The sequence below is a fragment of the Miscanthus floridulus genome, chromosome 18, assembly GCF_019320115.1.
Source record: "Miscanthus floridulus cultivar M001 chromosome 18, ASM1932011v1, whole genome shotgun sequence".
Taxonomy (NCBI): domain Eukaryota; kingdom Viridiplantae; phylum Streptophyta; class Magnoliopsida; order Poales; family Poaceae; genus Miscanthus; species Miscanthus floridulus.
In genome coordinates this window covers 5785368-5802980 of record NC_089597.1, presented here as the reverse complement: position 1 = coordinate 5802980, position 17613 = coordinate 5785368, and the positions used below count along the sequence as shown (strand labels likewise).

Here is a 17613-nt window from a genome sequence, read left to right as displayed (position 1 = left end):
GTTGGGCCCACCACCTGCGGTAGGTGCTTGCACACACACATGGAGCAGGCCGGACACGTGGCAGCGCAGGATTGGCTCAGGTGACCTTCCCTTTTGCTCCACCGCCTTAAGCATATTTCCATACAAGTTCAAGTGATCCTAGCTCTTGATGTTAAGACGGTTTGATCCAACGGTGGCCGTGGGAAGTGATGCAGATCGATGGCATGGCACTTGCCCCCTACTCCATCTCTCCCTATAAAAGGACCCCCAAACTCCCTCCAGGAGGCCATCTCATTCGGGATCAATTCTATCTCATTTAGATCAAGACATACCAAGAGTTAGGGAGAGTTGAGCTATGCTCAGGTTCTGGAGGAGTCCTCTGAGGTCTGGTATATCTTTGTATCTTACCTTTGCAAGACTCATGCTTTAATATAGTTATCTTCTCTATTTACTAGTATGTCTTTCATGTGTATGGTTAGTATAGTTGTCACACATTGGCATGGGATTTCCGCTCGCATCGAGTGCTTTAGTTATTATATGTGACTAGAGTAGTAATCAATAGTGTAGACGTGGTGTCTAGACTATGGGTTACCTGAGTTTGTGCCCAATCCCAAGGTTAGTTGTGGTAGCCCCAGGGGTGACAGCTTTGTCAGGCCATTGTAATCCACCACGTTCGGATCGATGTTAGTAGAGCTTTTGGCAGCTTTCTCCCGACCACATTTTCTCACCCCCTTGAGGGTCGGAATGGTACAGCTGCTCCAAAATGTTATTGTGTGTGATCGCTATATCTACCTATGCTTTAGTTATACCCTATGGTCTAAACTAGAATAGAACTAAAGTAATAGAGAAGTATTTAGGAACCTTGAACTCACCCGTTGTCCTCTCAATTTAACTAGACTGCTCTTTTATTTTACCGTGGAATTCTCCTATGTGTGTGTCATTATCCATAACTCTTATCATTTATCACTTACCCCCACTTTAGTGTAGTCGGTATACTAGTTAGTAGATACATGATGGTGAACTATCAACTTCTTTAACCATTGTTTCCCTGTGGATAAATACGATACCTTGGAATACTCCCGGGTGAAACCTACAGCGGTATCTGTGCGCTTGTGGATTTATCTGTTTGTGTTTAAAAATACCAACACTTAGCTTTCCTTGCGTGTATAGAACTACGACTCAAAATTGATACGGACTGAGGCTCCAACATGGCTTGAACACCCACACTAGTCTTCTCCACCTCCATGCCCCTCTTTAAGTACTTTACCTCATAATTTCTAAGAATAGTATCATCAGATAGCAATCTATTATCAAAGCCACAAAAGAAAATATTTAGAAATGAGCTCAACTAAAAATTAATTGTCATGTGCTCGAACTTTAGTGATTAGCCCTGGTATAGCACAATCTGTGTCTAAAGGAAGATATCCTCAATCTATAAGCATAATGTCCCATGGGCCAACACAAAATGCAGCATGTGGGCCACGGGGGTTTTGTGAAGATCCGGCCACAGCAACTAATCAGCAAAGGCATGTTGAGGCTTACTCCTTCAGCAGCCGAGGCAAATTGGTCCAGCCGTCCACATGAACTCCAAGTTAGGCAGCGCAGGCAGCCCAAGTTCACAACAAAGATTTCAGAAGGTCCAAGCTACTAGAGCAGATCTCGCAAGGGACAAGGCAGGATTGAGAGGCAAATGCAAAATGGAATCTCGTTTGTGGAGCCTCCTTTTAGAAGTTTCCTTTGGAGAATATATATAGGATTATTAGCCATGTGCTCTTCTCGATCATCAACAATCTTTGTTTATATATGTTGTATTCCTTTTCTCTGTCTTTACCTTTGGTACTTATTCCATTTTCTTTTCTTCTCTTTAATTTGCCAAAGGAAGGACGTGCTGTGCTGGACCACGAGACCAATTTTCATGAGACAGTCTTTGTTTACAAGATCCTTTTTCTCTGTCTCTCTCTTTGGTATCTGATTTCATTTTCTTCCCTCCTCTAGCTATAGTATGGCTGACTAAGATGTTCAACAATATCTATCGATCGAACAAGATGCCTGAGGAGTGGCGAAGAAGCATATTGGTACCAATCTACAAGAACAAGGGAGACATCCAAAGTTGCACTAATTATAGGGGAATTAAGTTGATGAGCCACACGATGAAGCTGTGGAAGAGAGTTATCGAGCATCGACTGCGAGAAATGACGCGGATATCTACGAACCAATTCGGTTTCATGCCCGGAAGGTCAACCATAGAAGCAATTTTCTCAATAAGACAAGTTATGGAGCGGTTCAGGGAGCAGAAGAAGGACCTACGCATGGTTTTCATTGATTTGGAGAAGCCTTACGACAAGATACCAAGGAATGTTATGTGGTGGGCTTTGGACAAACATAAAGTACCAACAAAGTATGTTACCCTCATCAAGGACATGTACAACAATGCCATGACTAGTGTTCGAACAAATGATGGTAACACAGATTACTTCCCGATTAAAATAAGACTTCATCAAGGGTCAGCCTTGAGCCTGTATCTCTTTGCCTTGGTAATGGATGAGGTGACAAGGGACATTCAAGGGGATATCCCTTGGTGTATGCTTTCTACAGACGATGTAGTGCTAGTTGATGAAAGCTAGGCAGGAGTAAATAGGAAACTGGAGTCGTGGCGGCAAACCCTTGAGTCCAAAGGTTTTAGAGTAACTAGAACTAAAACAGAATACATGAGATGTTACTTTGGCAACTCTGCACATGAGGAGGGAGATGTGAGTTTGGAAGGTCAAATGATGCCTAAGAAAGATGTCTTCCGTTATCTAGGATCGATGCTACAGAAGGATGGAGATATTGATGCAGACATTTGCCATAGGATCAAAGCAGGGTGGATGAAGTGGCACCAAGCATCTGGCATCCTCTGTGACAAGAGGGTACCATAAAAGCTTAAAGGCAAGTTTTATAGAACGGCGATTAGACCTGCTATGCTGTATGGAGCAGAATGTTGGCCTACAAAAAGACGACATGTCCAACAACTGAGTGTTGCAGAGATGCGTATGTTGCACTGGATTTGTGGTCACACAAGGATGGACCGAGTTCGGAATGATGATATATGTGATCGTCTAGGTGTAGCACCAATCGAAGAAAAGCTTGTCCAACATCGATTGAGGTGGTTTGGCCATGTCCAAAGGTGACCTTCAGAGGCACCAGTGCATTGTGGAGTCCTAAGCCAAGATATTAATGTGACGAGAGGTAGAGGAAGACCGAAGCTGACATGGGGGGAGACAATAAAAAGAGATTTGAATGGTTGGGATATACCTAGAGATCTTTGTTTGGATAGGAGTGCTTGGAAAGCAGCCATTGACGTGCCTGAACCATGAATAGGGGCTCATGTTGGGTTTCAACTCTAGCCTACCCGAACTTGCTTAGGACTAAAAGGCTTTGTTGCTGTTGTCTTTGCCAAAGGGAGGACACATGTACAGGACCACGACTCTCATCATTTTTAGAGACATTTGCTTTAACACCAATTTGTGGTAGTCTGCACTAAAGATCATATTGATACAACTTTTCTCAGCTGTAAGGCAGTTTACAGCATCACCATCAACATCAGCTTTAGTAGGTTAGATACATACTGCTGGGAGCATTTTTGTGTCTGTAGTTGGTTATATACCCCTTTACTTTTATTTTCTTGTCCCTAGCTACTGTCGAAGTCATCCTACTCTATCTAAATGTGGATGTACATGGGACCATGACTTAGAATTACAAACCAAGTAATGGTGGTTCTCATCTTTTTATTGCATCGTACTCCCTCCGTCCGGTAATACAATGCACTCTAAAAATTTTAAGACAACTTAAGGGAATACTCAAATAACGCATGTACCCATGGATTAAACCCAATTAAAGAGTTTCTCCTCAAATTATGGTTTCATGTTTAACAAGTTTTGCTAAACCTGGACATAGACACTATAGAGAATACATTAGATTTCAATGTACCCATGGATTAAACCCAATTAAAGAGTTTCTCCTCAAATTATGATTTCATTTTTAATTATTTTTGCTAAATCTGGGTTTAGACACTACATAGAATACATTAGATCTCAGTATAAAATTTAGAAGTCATAATGCATGTCGATGAGATATCGTCGATAGTCCACCGAGGGGTGTACCCACGATGGTACATTGAGTGGTGGAGGTGCGCGTGATCAGGAACTAGATGGCAACAGAGACACAAGATTTAGACAGGTTCGGGCCATCAACACGACGTAAAACCCTACATCTTGTGTTCTGCTGGTTTGTATTGATTGTGTACGTGGTGGAATAATCCTAGGCTAAGTCCAGGGTTTATATCTGAATTCCAACAAGGGGACCCCTACCCCTCCTTATATACTCTGGAGGGGTAGGATTACAAGGAAAGTATCCTAGTCGGCTATATGGTAGGTATTCTATTTGGATTACAATATCTATAAGAGTCCTAGTAAATCATATCTTCTGCCATCTTGTGGTACCCGGGGGTATATCCCCCACAGCTAGTCCCCGAGCACCTTGTATCCGCTAAGCAACGCCATCTTGAATCAGTCCGAGCAGTTTAACTTGAAGCCGACCAGTAGAAATCAAGCATCCAACCAGTTTAACTGGTCGGCGGACCTCGAACTTATTTAAGTAAGGTTTGCCAGAAGGATGCAAGGAGCTCAAAATTAAATTTGAGATTTCTTCACCTTAGATGAAGTGTAGCCACTTAGACTCCGTTTGCGAGGTCGGATGATTATCATACATGACTAAGTCAATAAGGAGGGTAAATCAGGAAAAAGGCACTACATTCACCACCAGGTGAAGTGTAGCCACTTAGTCGCTGAGCTTGATATTAGGTGAAGAATTCACCTAGTGCCAGGGTCAAAAAATGTCAATAAGGAAACATAGGCCCCATTGCTAAAATAGTACACGCACCATAAGGTGCAATGTACACATTGAGTCCCTGAGCCCGACGGTAGGTGAATAATTCACCTCGTGCCAGGGTTAAAAAATAGAAGACTCTAGATTCTAGCCGATCACATAGTCAGTTCCTAGCTTAGCTAAGAACTAACAAGAAAACATAGTACACTCACCATAAGGTGAAGTGTACACACTTAGCCCCCGAGCCTGCTAGAAGATAGAGAAACGTCTTGTAGCAGGGTCCAAAAAAATAAGTCTAAAAGCTTGCCAAAAACGGATAGATGTGCTTAGCACTAGATTGCTGCGATGGCCCTATCCCCGAACACCATGTCTCGCTACTATCCATCGGTCAGTGTGCTCTCTTTTTTGTTTTTTAACCGACCGACGAAACATAGGAAAATCTGACCTCCAAGGGAGTCCCCAGCTTAGCTGGCGACACTTGCACGAAGAATCCAAACACCGAGGAGTCCCCAGCATCGCTGGCAAGCCCGCAGCGTAGCAAACTGTTGGTATTTTTAAATGCAAACAGATAAATCCACAAGTGCATGGATACCGCAGTAGCTTTCACCCAGGAGTATTCCAAGGTATCATATTTATCCACAGGGAAACAATGGTTAAAGAAATTGATAGTTCACCATCATGTATCCACTAACTAGTATACCAACTAAACTCAAATGGGGGTAAGTGATGATAATAATAAGAGTTATGAATAATAACACACACATAGGAGAATTTCATGAAAAAATAAAAGAGCAGTCCAGCTAAATTGAGAGGACGATGGGTGAGTTCAAGGTTCCTAAATACTTCTCTATTACTTTGGTTACATTCTAGTTTAAACTAGAGGGTATAACTAAAGCATGGATAGATATAGCGATCACACACAATAACACTTTGGGACATCAGAGCACTAGCCATAGAAAGGGATGAGAAGGGGCTAGGAAGCTCTGACTATGATCCTACAAACACCAACCCAAACGTGGTGGAATACGTCGGGCATCAGGGCTGTCACCACCTGGGGCTACCTCAACTATCTGTGAGGTTGGGCGCAAACTCAGGTAAACCATAGCCTAGACAACATGTCTACACTATTGATTACTACTCTAGCTATGGTCTATACCTAAAGCACTCGATGCGAGCGGAGATCCCATGCTACGGTGTGAAAACTATACTAACCATACGCATGAAAAGCATAAAAGTGAAAAGAGAAGATAACTATATGAAAGTATAAGTCTTGCAAAGGTAAGATACAAGTATACCAGACCTCAAAAGATTTCTCCAGAAGCTGAGCATAGCTCATCTCTCCCTAACTCTCAACTTAACTATTCTACTTATACATCTTGAAAGTATAGTGGTGTATCTTGATCTGAATGAGATATTGATCTCAATGGGATGCCTTCCTGGAGGGGGTCTAGGGGTCCTTTTATAGGAGGCACCAGGAGTCCTGTGGGCCCATGAATCCATGGTAACATCAAATCTAGACCCTCGATATGAACCGACCTTGAGCAACGGCGGAGATGGACTCTCAAGGGTGGTGGGAAACCGACGTAGAAAGGAGAGGCTGTCAAGTGGACCTAGCAGGCCGGTCGGCCTAGGGGTTGGGCCGGCCGGCCCGCTTACAACACCGTTTGGCCCAATCTTCGGCAGTAAGTCTTCTAGATGATTCCAGAGTCTTCTTAAGTCGGTTTTGTCGTGGATAAACATGATTTGATCTGTCGATTGGGTCCACCTTGCTCATTTTCTAAATAAATCCTCCTACATTCATAGATTCACCAAAACTTATGGAATTTTTTAGTTTAAACCCCTATACCTATGTTTGGTGATGGAATTAAGTATATATGCAGGATATGTTGACGATTTATGATTGATGGTAATGACCATCAACAAGCTCCCCCAAGCTTAACCTTTGCCAGTCCTTGAGCAAAGTTCAACTTGAACAATGGATCAGGAGTTGCATCAATGTTTTCACTCCTCAAAAGTACACATGCATTCAAACAAAAATTCTCCTTCGGATTAGAATAAACTGATCTGACTTTCAAACTTACCCATATTACTTTCAACCATGGGGCTTCTTAGCCTTCACTTGGGTCTTGAGCAATTGAAAGACAGAACGATCAAGTCAAGCACTGTCTCAAGTTCTTTGGTCCACCATTATTCCGGAGTTTTTTTTATAGATTTCAAATAAAACTTAGAGATTCCTTTGTATGACACTCTCAGGTCTCTCAATGTATGTGGTATTTGTGGATCCTTACCAAGGCATAACTTGTTGTGCCTTTTCTCTTCCTACCACTAAGGTTTATGTGGAGTTCATAGGTAGGGAGAAAGCTAGAGCATACTTGCAATGCATATATTGTAAAGTCAAACCTCAGATCCAAAGAGAATTGAGTCATACAATCAAATTAAGATGTGCATGTGTGTGGATATATATGGTGGATATATATATATCGTGGCTATCCTAATTTTACTTTGCTCTTTGGAAACCTATCTCTCTTTTGAAACTTGGAAATATTTTTGCGAGAGAACAGGGGCTATCTTTATTCCTTTCTTTCTTTCTTCTTTCAGGTGAGCATCTAAGTACCCATTGTTTTCAATATCTCGAACACTTTTGTGTCCATTTTTTTCTCAACTCTTTTTTTCAATACTTTTGCATAGCCCCATGCCTCTTTTCTGCAATAAAACTTTTGAGAGATAGCAACAAGAACTTGGAGCATTTGTGTGGTGGATGGAAAACCTATCAAGCATATTTTTGTTCACTCCCAGTGTAGGAGTAGAATATTTTTGGGTGGATCTAAATGGAAAGCATGTTTTTGCGCCTACCCCTAGTGTAGGAATAGTGCATATTTGGGTGGTGTGTACGTGATCTTGATTTTAAGGGCATGACAAATCTCTCATAAGGGTCACAAAGCTTGACAAAACTCAATGCAAAAATAAGCAGCACATATGTGGAGTTTTCCTAGCCTAAATTACATGTATGGCTCCGGTAGAAATTCAAGCTTTGTCATACATGAACTCATCATGTAGCATTTTTTATGTTTTTCAAAAGATAAATCTCCAAAATTTTAGTGTCAGTTTGAACAAGATAAACAGCGGCTCAGACCTTCTCATATCATATCTGTCAATTACCTAGACTTAGATTAATCATATGCTACCCACGAGTTTCAAGTTCAGTGTAAATTCTTATATCGAAACAATCTTATCCAAAACTCGGGAGAATTCAAGGCTGAAAACTAAGTACTTGAAAGGAATTACAATAGAGCAACTATTCATCATTTCCATTTTCAGAGAGTATCTTTAGAGTCCTTTTTTATTTTATTCATCTCTTAAAAACAAATTAAAGCAAACTAGACACACTCTTTTATTTTACTACTACTGAGATAACTATTTATTTTATTTTTTGTTTTCTAGTTTTTTAATATATATAAAGCAAACTACGATTAAGAAAACAAAAGGAAAGAAATACTTAGCTCGCTACAATGGGGGTACCTCTCCCCCAAGATGGTTGTTGTCGTGGTTCTCAATGTGGTGGCTAGATGTGGAAGTGCTAGAATAGAGTCTCCCAATTCTGGTTTTGTTGTTTGCTGTTGTTGCTGGAGACTGGCCACCTCGTGTCCCATAGTAGCCTGTCATTGTGTGTGATTAAATAACGTACCTTGTACGGCAGCAGTTGTCTCCTCAATGGTTGTGAGCCTGTTGTCGATGTGGTGCTGGGTCTCCTGGAAGTCGTGGTACCCTCAGCTAGAAAAGGACATTCGTCCCCCCTGATGCTCACTTGAAGTTTCTTCTTAGTTTTTCCCTTGGTAGTTGTGGAAGTTCCCATCTTACCAATGCTCACTTGGAGCTTGCTGCTAGGAGCCCCTTGAATGATCAGGTGTGGGTTGGCTCTAGACATAGTGCTCAAGTCAGAACATGCGGGAAGGCCCCGCTTGATCAAAACCTGTGTAACTGGCATAGGCTGGTTCTTCTGGTGTTGGATTAGCAGCGTAAAACTATGGGTGTGATGTACGAGTGATCCTTGCATATGCACTCATGACTTCAGTTGCTTGCACTTTTCCTTCTCTGGGTGGGATCACCAACAGATGTCCTTCTCGTCCATCAGGGTGTTGGATCCTGCTTGCACAGCGGGTGCAGCGGCCCAAGCGGATGGTTCATCTACTAGCATGTCAAGCTGGCTCGAGAACACGTACTCCTGGTGGAGCGGAAAGAAGACGATCAGGTAAGCTTTCCCTTGACACTCTTCCACATCCTCCAGGCGTGGGTTTAGAATTTTAAGTCCATTAAGCAGGACCTCTCCCTTGCATTTAGCTTTTCTTTGCACCATCCGATCTAGGAGATGAGGATACGAATAGTTGCATGTTCTTCTCCGTCAACCTTTTTTATTTTCATTGATTCTTAGTAGATGAGTTAGTGTTCATTGGAGATGCAGACTCGAGTTCTTCCTTGATGGTCTTTTTCCTCCAATAGCATGGCGGAGAGTTGTTCTTCTTTGTTTGCCAGCCATCTTGATGGTTGAGGAAGGAACCTTAATGGTACTTGCATGAAAGCTTCATCTCCAATGACTTAGGGACGCCATCTTGCAACTATAGTTGTTCATGGTTTTTTGAGATACAGTCGGTAGTCCACCATTGATTGATGTTTGTTAACATAAGGATGCATGCCATGCTGTAATGGCATCTCGTCATCCTTGTCCATGCTGCCGATTGGTGTCTTCGAAGATGATGAAAGCAAGCATCAGATTGGCTAATATGAGGTGAGTTGCACCCTGCTTATCATCACCATCCTAGCTTGAGTCTTGGAAAGGCTCAATGCTAAGTTGTCTTCGATGTTGCTTGTAGCCTGTTGAATTGTTCATCCACTTCCTATGAGTGAGTGCTTTTATTGTAGATTCATTTTTTTGGCACTCGTCTTCATCCTCTTTGTTCCATAGCTGACGTGGTGGTTTGGTTTTGGATTTGCATGTTCATACCAAACCATGAACAGTCATAGCTTATATTCACTCTTTTCCTGCAAAATGTTAATGGACACATACCTGAGGAAATACACAAATTTGAAAATACGGGTTGTTGTCCATAATTTGTGTGTTTTCATCTATGCTAAGAAAAAGAGTTTTTAAGGATTATTTTAGCATAGATCTTGTTTATCATGAAACTTATTTGTTTGCTGCATCTTAGCATGGCTCAAGGCAAAGGTAACTTGCAGCAAAAGACAAAGTGCATGAACTTTGATACTTATGATTTTTTTCATCCATGAAGAATGAGCTGTCTTCTTTGCGCAAAGTTATTGGAGTTCATCATATGCCTTGATTCATCTCTGATGTGAGTTCATCACTTGACTTACCCAGATTGAATTTGAGAGTTTTTTGTAGGGGTTAGCCAACAAAATAACCAATATATACTAAAGCACATTCTTGGTTAAGCATTTTAACCTAAGCACCATGCTTAATTTAAAAGCCTTTGGAAGTAAGATCAGCACCCCTCAAACTACGCACCATGCTTAATTTAAAAGGTGTATGAGGATACTCCAAACCCAAGCATACTATTGCAAACAAAGGCAGCATGAAAGCATTACAGAGATTTACTCAAATAGAGATGAAAGAGCATGATCATGGTAAGGAATATTTATATTTTCTCTTTTCTTCTTTTTTTAAGATAAACATGCAAGTGATATGGATGTATGCAAGGAGCTAAACATGGTGTGGATTTGACATAAGAAAACTCAAACTAATGGAGTGGATGCATGGATTATTCAAAGTAAACATGCAGTGAAATGCAAAAATCTAAAGATAACTACTCATCAAGTTTAAAGTCCATGAGCAGGACTATCTCACCTTTCTTGATCAAACTTACCATGACTCACAATTTGAGATGGAATTTGTGAGTAACGCAGCATCTATATCTGTCATATGGGATGAGAGTTAAATTCTTGTGATGGCAACCTTTTCTTCAATCTACACATGGTTAGAATAATATATATGTCTATACAAACCTGTGAGATGGCAGGGTTACAAAGTTGATGGATCATGAACTTTTAGGCACCCTGGGTTCTTCAATGTTTCTTCTTCTTCTTGTTCTTGTGGAAATTCGCCGGAAGGTTGAAACGGCATCGGTTGTCCTGTCTATTCCACAATTCAATAGAATAGGGGTAATCCCACAATAGCTAGTGGCAAACTAGATTAGTAGACATCAAGGTTAATATCAAAATCTTTACACCAATTGTTTCCCCAGCAATGGCTCTAGAAAGCTTGTTGGTATTTTTAAATGCAAACAGATAAATCCGCAAACGCACGGATACCGCTGTAGCTTTCACCCTGGAGTATTCCAAGGTATCGTATTTATCCACAGGGAAACAATGGTTAAAGAAATTGATAGTTCACCATCATGTATCCACTAACTAGTATACCAACTAAACTAAAATGGGGGTAAGTGATGATAATGATAATAGTTATGAATAATAACACACACATGGGAGAATTCTATGATAAAATAAAAGAGCAGTCCAGCTAAATTGAGAGGACAATGAGTGAGTTCAAGGTTCCTAAATACTTCTCTATTACTTTGGTTCTATTCTAGTTTAAACTAGAGGGTATAACTAAAGCATGGATAGATATAGCGATCACACACAATAACACTTTGGGAGATCAGAGCACTAGCCACAGAAAGGGATGAGAAGGGGCTAGGAAGCTCTGACTATGGTCCTACAAACACCAACCCGAACCTGGTGGAATACGTCGGCCATCAGGGTTGTCATCACTTGGGGCTACCACAACTATCCGTGAGGTTGGGCACAAACTCAGGTAAACCATAGCCTAGACACCATGTCTACACTATTGATTACTACTCTAGCTATGATCTATAACTAGAGCACTCGATGTGAGCGGAGATCCCATGCAACGGTGTGAAAACTAAACTAACCATACACATGAAAAGCATAAAAGTGAATAGAGAAGATAACTATATGAAAGTATAAGTCTTGCAAAGGTAAGATACAAGTATACCAGACCTCCAAAGATTTCTCCAGAAGCTGAGCATAGCTCATCTCTCCCTAACTCTCAACTTAACGATTCTACTTCTACATCTTGAAAGTATAGTGGAGATTTCTCTTTTGTGGTGTATCTTGATCTGAATGAGGTATTGATCTCAATGGAATGCCTTCCTAGAGGGGGTCTGGGGGCCCTTTTTAGGGGGCACCAGGAGTCCTGTGGGCCCATGAATCCATGCTACATCAAATCTGGACCCTCGATATGAACCGACCTTGAGAAACGGTGGAGATGGACTCTCAAAGGAGGTGGGAAACCGACGTAGAAAGGAGAGGCTGCCAGGTGGACCTAGCAGGCTAGCTGGCCTAGGGGTTGGACCGGCCAGCCCACTTATGGCACCGTTTGGCCTAATCTTCGGCAGTAAGTCTTCTAGATGATTCCAGAGTCTTCTTAAGTCGGTTTCATCGTGGATAAATGTGATTTGATCTATCGATTGGGTCCACCTTGCTCGTTTTCTGAATAAATCCTCCTTCATTCATAGATTCACCAAAACTTATGGAATTTGTTAGTTTAAACCCCTATACCTATGTTTGTTGATGGAATTAAGTATATATGTAGGATATGTGGATGGTTTATGATTGATGTTAACGACCGTCAACACTGATGATGAAGCCCAAGCGACGATCAATCTGACTAGCTGGTCGGCGGTGAAGCGAGCATCAAGCAGTCCAACCAACTGGTCGGCGATGAAGTGAGTGCCTAGCAAGAGGGAGCGTCGAGTAGTCTGACCAACTAGTTGGCGATGAAGTGAGCTCCGAGCAGTCCGACCAACTGGTCGGCGATGAAGCCCATGAGCCTAACGATCTGACTAGTTGGTCGGCAGTGAAGTCCGAGTGCTAGGTGGTGCGACCACCCGGACAATGATCCTCTTGTCCTTCCTGACTGATCCAGTCCCCGAGCATAAAAAATGAGCTCGTCGACCGAACCTGGCCCCTGTAATACAAATATGTAGAATGGGTAGTACATGATGTAAAAATAAAATATATGAACTCTAGAGAAAATTAGCACTGATGAAATAACATATGCGAAATAACTTCGCTTCTCGCTCTTTGAAGTCTTCTTTATCTCCTCAAGTGGTTAGCCTTTTATGTGAGAACAAAGCCCGAGCTATCCCATATCCTATGGCGAAGAGCACTGATTCTCATACATGCTTAAGAATACAGGCATCACCAAGGAACCGATGCCGACCACCCATGACGTAGAGCGCTATAGCCCATGCACGTTTAGGTGCGAAATCGAGAACATGGCCACTTCTTTGCCTCTCGATGAAAGCGTGTTCCACCTGAATACTTTAGTGACTTAGTCAAGAGTAAAAGGCAAAGAAACATAATTAGACGCTAAGCGCACCCTTAGGGTGGTCAGCAAAGAATCATGAAGAAAATTTTGAAGATGTATGGTGATCGAAGAAATATTTGATTAAAACATTTAAGAAAATAACACTTAGGTTGTTGGTGGAGACGAGTCATCGTCGTGGCCGAGTGGGTAGTTAATGGTGAAGCCGACTAGTTGGGATGCATGGCCGACTGGTTCCCAATCGAGTTCGAGTCATCGAAGCAGTCATCAAGTCGCAAACGTGGCTACTTGTAGATATCCTCTTGCGTGCTGAAGACGTCCATGGAAAAGTCATCGCCGAGGCATGGGATAGTAGCTAACGGCGGTCCTGGTGGAACCCTCTGAATCTAACCCTAGATCTTCCTCTAGGATGGTGAGTAGGGAGTCCTCATCGAGCGGGTAGATTTGCAACATGTTCACTGTTGGCGTGACCTGATCGGCCTTAGGCAGATCGGATCTGGGAGATCATAGCCATGTTGGATCTAGTCGGCAAAACAATCTTGCATGGAATTTTGATAGGTGGCAGCAGCATTGGTCAGCCCATAGGGATGGGCCTCCATGACATCCTCTGCTGGGGCTTCCCGATCAGCCGTAGGCAGATCGGATCTAGGGACTGGTCGGTGATGAACCGTGCGCCCCTCTGGAGTAGCCGTGATCACCAAATCTTCATCATGCCACCTTGGATGGCTTGAATGAGAGGAGCGCTTAGCGATGACCGCCTGGTGGTGCTGGAGTTGTAGAAATTCATCGCTTCTGGTAGATCGATTTAAGACCGACTCATCAAGAGACAAGCAATCGGCTAAGCCTTTGCCGACCCAATCGATGGAAACGATCAGATTGTCCTCTTCGATGGGCTTCCTAAGCCGATGAGGCGCCGGGCGGCGAGCTCTCAGCGAGGAACATGACCCCAGAACGGGTTCCGAGATCAGATCTGCCAACGTAGATGTTGGCATGATTGCCACAAGATTATCCTACACCTCCTCCACGATCCCCCCTTCAACGTCAGCGTTGATGTCCCAGGAGATGGATCTGACTGTGAAGGACTGGCCTGGTTGGGGGAGAATGGAGAGCTTGGGACGCGCACCATTTGGTTCGCCATGGAATCAGCATGCACACCCCCTACCTGTCGCGCCAACTGTCAATGAGATATTGTCGATAGTCCACCAAGGGGTGTACACACGATGGTAGATTGAGTGATGGAGGTGCGTGTGATCAGGAACTAGATAGCAATAGAGACACAAGATTTAGACAGGTTTAGGCCATCAACACGATGTAAAACCCTACGTCCTGTGTTCTGCTGGTTTGTATTGATTGTGTATGCGGTGGAATAATCCTAGGCTAAGCCCAGGGTTTGTATCTAGATGCCAACTTGGGGACCCCTGCCCCTCCTTATATACTCTGGAGGGGTAGGGTTACAAGGAAAGTATCCTAGTCGGCTATATGGTAGGTATTCTATTTGGATTACAATATCTATAAGAGTCTTAGTAAATCATATCTTCTACCATCTTGTGGTACCCGGGGGTATATCCCCCACAATGCACTACATTTCACGACGAAAGGAGTACATACTAACCTTGTCAAGAAGGAAGACACCAAATAAACGTCCAAAGCACATAGTATAAGAGTGCAGGAGTTGTCCTAGCTACATTTTCACGTGAGGTAGTAGTTTCTTTTTTTTTTTGAACGTCACGGGGGTGGGACTCCCATTGAATAAGGTGCAAGGCTAGAGACCGAACCTTGGCGGACTGGCTCAACCCATAGGGAGCACATGCCACCCCACTGAAATCTAGCGTGGTGCCAGTGCTAGACGCGAGCGTGGCGGCAGTTGAGGACGGCGACGAGAAGGCAGCGATGTGTTACAGCAAAAATCAGTAAACAACCAGAGGTTGAAGACGAGGGCAAAAAAGTCATTTCTCCCACCTTCTCTCTCTGCGAATACAAGAAATGAATAAAATAATGAGTGCGGTGTGTTACAGCAAATATAGACGATTTTGTAATGGTAATGGGCATATTTCGCTTCCGGCGACGTCCAACAGCATATTACACGTTCGAATGGTGTCCTGGAGCAAAATTTCCCTAGTATAATAGTGCAGGAGTTGTCCTACGTTTTCGCATGAGGTAGTTGTTCACGAGCCAATGACCTCGTTCACTAATCACTTTCCCTCTCGCTCTCTCTCCTTCGTACCACCTAAAATCATACATGCCGATTTATGAGACTGGTGACTAACCTTGAAAACGAACTTTTCTCATTGTTGTTGTCAACAGATTTTGATCCTAGGGGTGAGCAAGTTCAGTAATGGGGTTTGGACACCAGTGATCTAAAAAATGTCACAAACGAGCGATCTACAATCCCTATAATATAAGAAAATCTCAATCCCTAACTTGGGCAACAATTGCTGAATATATAGTGTTAGGGGCAGCCAAGAACACATGGATGTGTCCCTAATGGACTTCGACACGATACATAGCTCAAAGGCTAAAAGATGGTGACGCGACACCTTGACAGATTCTGTGTGCCCACTTATTTTAATGATTAATGTTGACTCGTAAGGAATTTTGACATGAGACCGGTGCCAATGAATATCTTATCTCCTTAGCTTTCCCTGCATATATAGAACTTCGACTCACAATTGATATGGACTGAGGCTCCAACTTGTCTTCAACATCCACACTAGTCTTTCCCACCTCCATGCCTCTCTTTAAGTACTTTACTTACGTATAATTTCTAAAAATAGTATCATTAGATATAGCAATCTATTATCATAAACACAAAAGAAAATATTCAGAAATGAGCTCAACTAAAAATTAAATTGTCATGTGCTCGAACGTTAGTGATTAGCCCTGGTATAGCATAATGTGTATTCAAAGGAAGATATCCTCAATCTATAAGCATAATGTGCCATGGGCCAACACAAAATGCAGCCTGTAGCCAGCGAGGGCTGTGTGAAGATCCGGCCACAGCAACTAATCAGCGAAGGCCTGTTGAGGCGTTCCTTCATCAGCCGAGGCGAATTGGTCCAGCTGTGCAGTGGTCCACGTGAACACTCCAACTTCGGCACCTCTGGCAGCCCAAGTTTACAACAAAGATTTCAGAAGGTCCATGTGCTACTAGAGCAGATCTCACAAGGGACAAGGGAGGATTGAGAGGCAAATAAATGCAAAATGGAATCTCATTTGTTGCAATGGCCTCCTTTTAGAAGCTTCAATTGGAGAATATATATAGGATTATTAGGCATGTGTGCTTCTGGATCATCAACAGTCTTTGAATATATATAATATGTATTTCTTTTTCTCTGTCTTTACCTTTGGCACTTATTCCATTTTCTTTTCTTCTATTTAATTTGCCAAAGGACGTGCTGTGCTGGACCACGAGTCCAATTTTCATGAGGCAGTCTTTGTTTACAAGATCCTTTTTCTCTGTCTCTCTCTTTGGTATCTGATTCCATTTTCTTCCCTCCTCCTTGCCAAAGGGAGGACACGTGTACAGGACCACGACTCTCATCATTTTTATGAGACCTATGCTTTAACACCAATCTGTGCCAGTCTGCACTAAAGATCATATCGATGCAACTTTTGTCAGCTCTAAGGCAGTTTACGGCATCAGCATCGACATCAGCTTTAGTAGGTTACATACATACTGCTGGGAGCATTTTTGTGTCTGTAGTTGGATATATAGCCCATTACTTTTATTTTCTTGTCCCTACTATCAAAGTCATCATACTCTATCTAAATATGTGGATGTACATGGGACCATGACTTACAAGCCAAGTAATGGCGTTTCTCATCTTTTTATTGCCTCGTACTCCCTCCGTCCTGTAATACAATGCACTATAAAAATTTTTAAGACAACTTAAGGGAATACTCAAAGGACGCATGTACCTCTGGATTAAATCCAATTAAATAGTTTATCCTCAAATTATGGTTCCATTTTTAGTAAGTTTGGCTAAATCTGAGCATAGACACTACACAGAATACATTAGATTTCAGTATAAAATTTAGAAGTCATCATGCACTATATTTCAGAACCGAGGGAGTCCGTTCTAACCTTTTTTTTTGCGATTCAGTCCGTACTAACCTTGTGAAGAAGGAAGACACCAAATAAAAGGCAATAACACATAGTATAAGAGTGCAGGAGTTGTCCTTGCTACGTTTTCACGTGAGGTAGTAGTTTCTTTTTTTTTAACGTCATGGGCGAGGGACCATAACACATAGTGTAAGAGTGCATGAGTTGTCCTTGCTACGTTTTCACGTGAGGTAGTAGTTTCTTTTTTTCAACGTCATGGGGGAGGGACTCCCACCTGAATAAGGTGCAAGGCCAGAGATCGAACCCTGGCCGACTGGCTCAACCATAGGGAGCACACGCCACT

The 17613-nt window shown here is 42.5% G+C and overlaps 1 pseudogene; it reads left to right on the top strand.

Annotated features, from left to right (window-relative positions):
* The first annotated feature begins 283 nt into the window (after positions 1–283).
* On the top strand, positions 284–3335 carry LOC136519450 (uncharacterized; annotated as a pseudogene).
* Positions 3336–17613: the final 14278 nt, after the last annotated feature.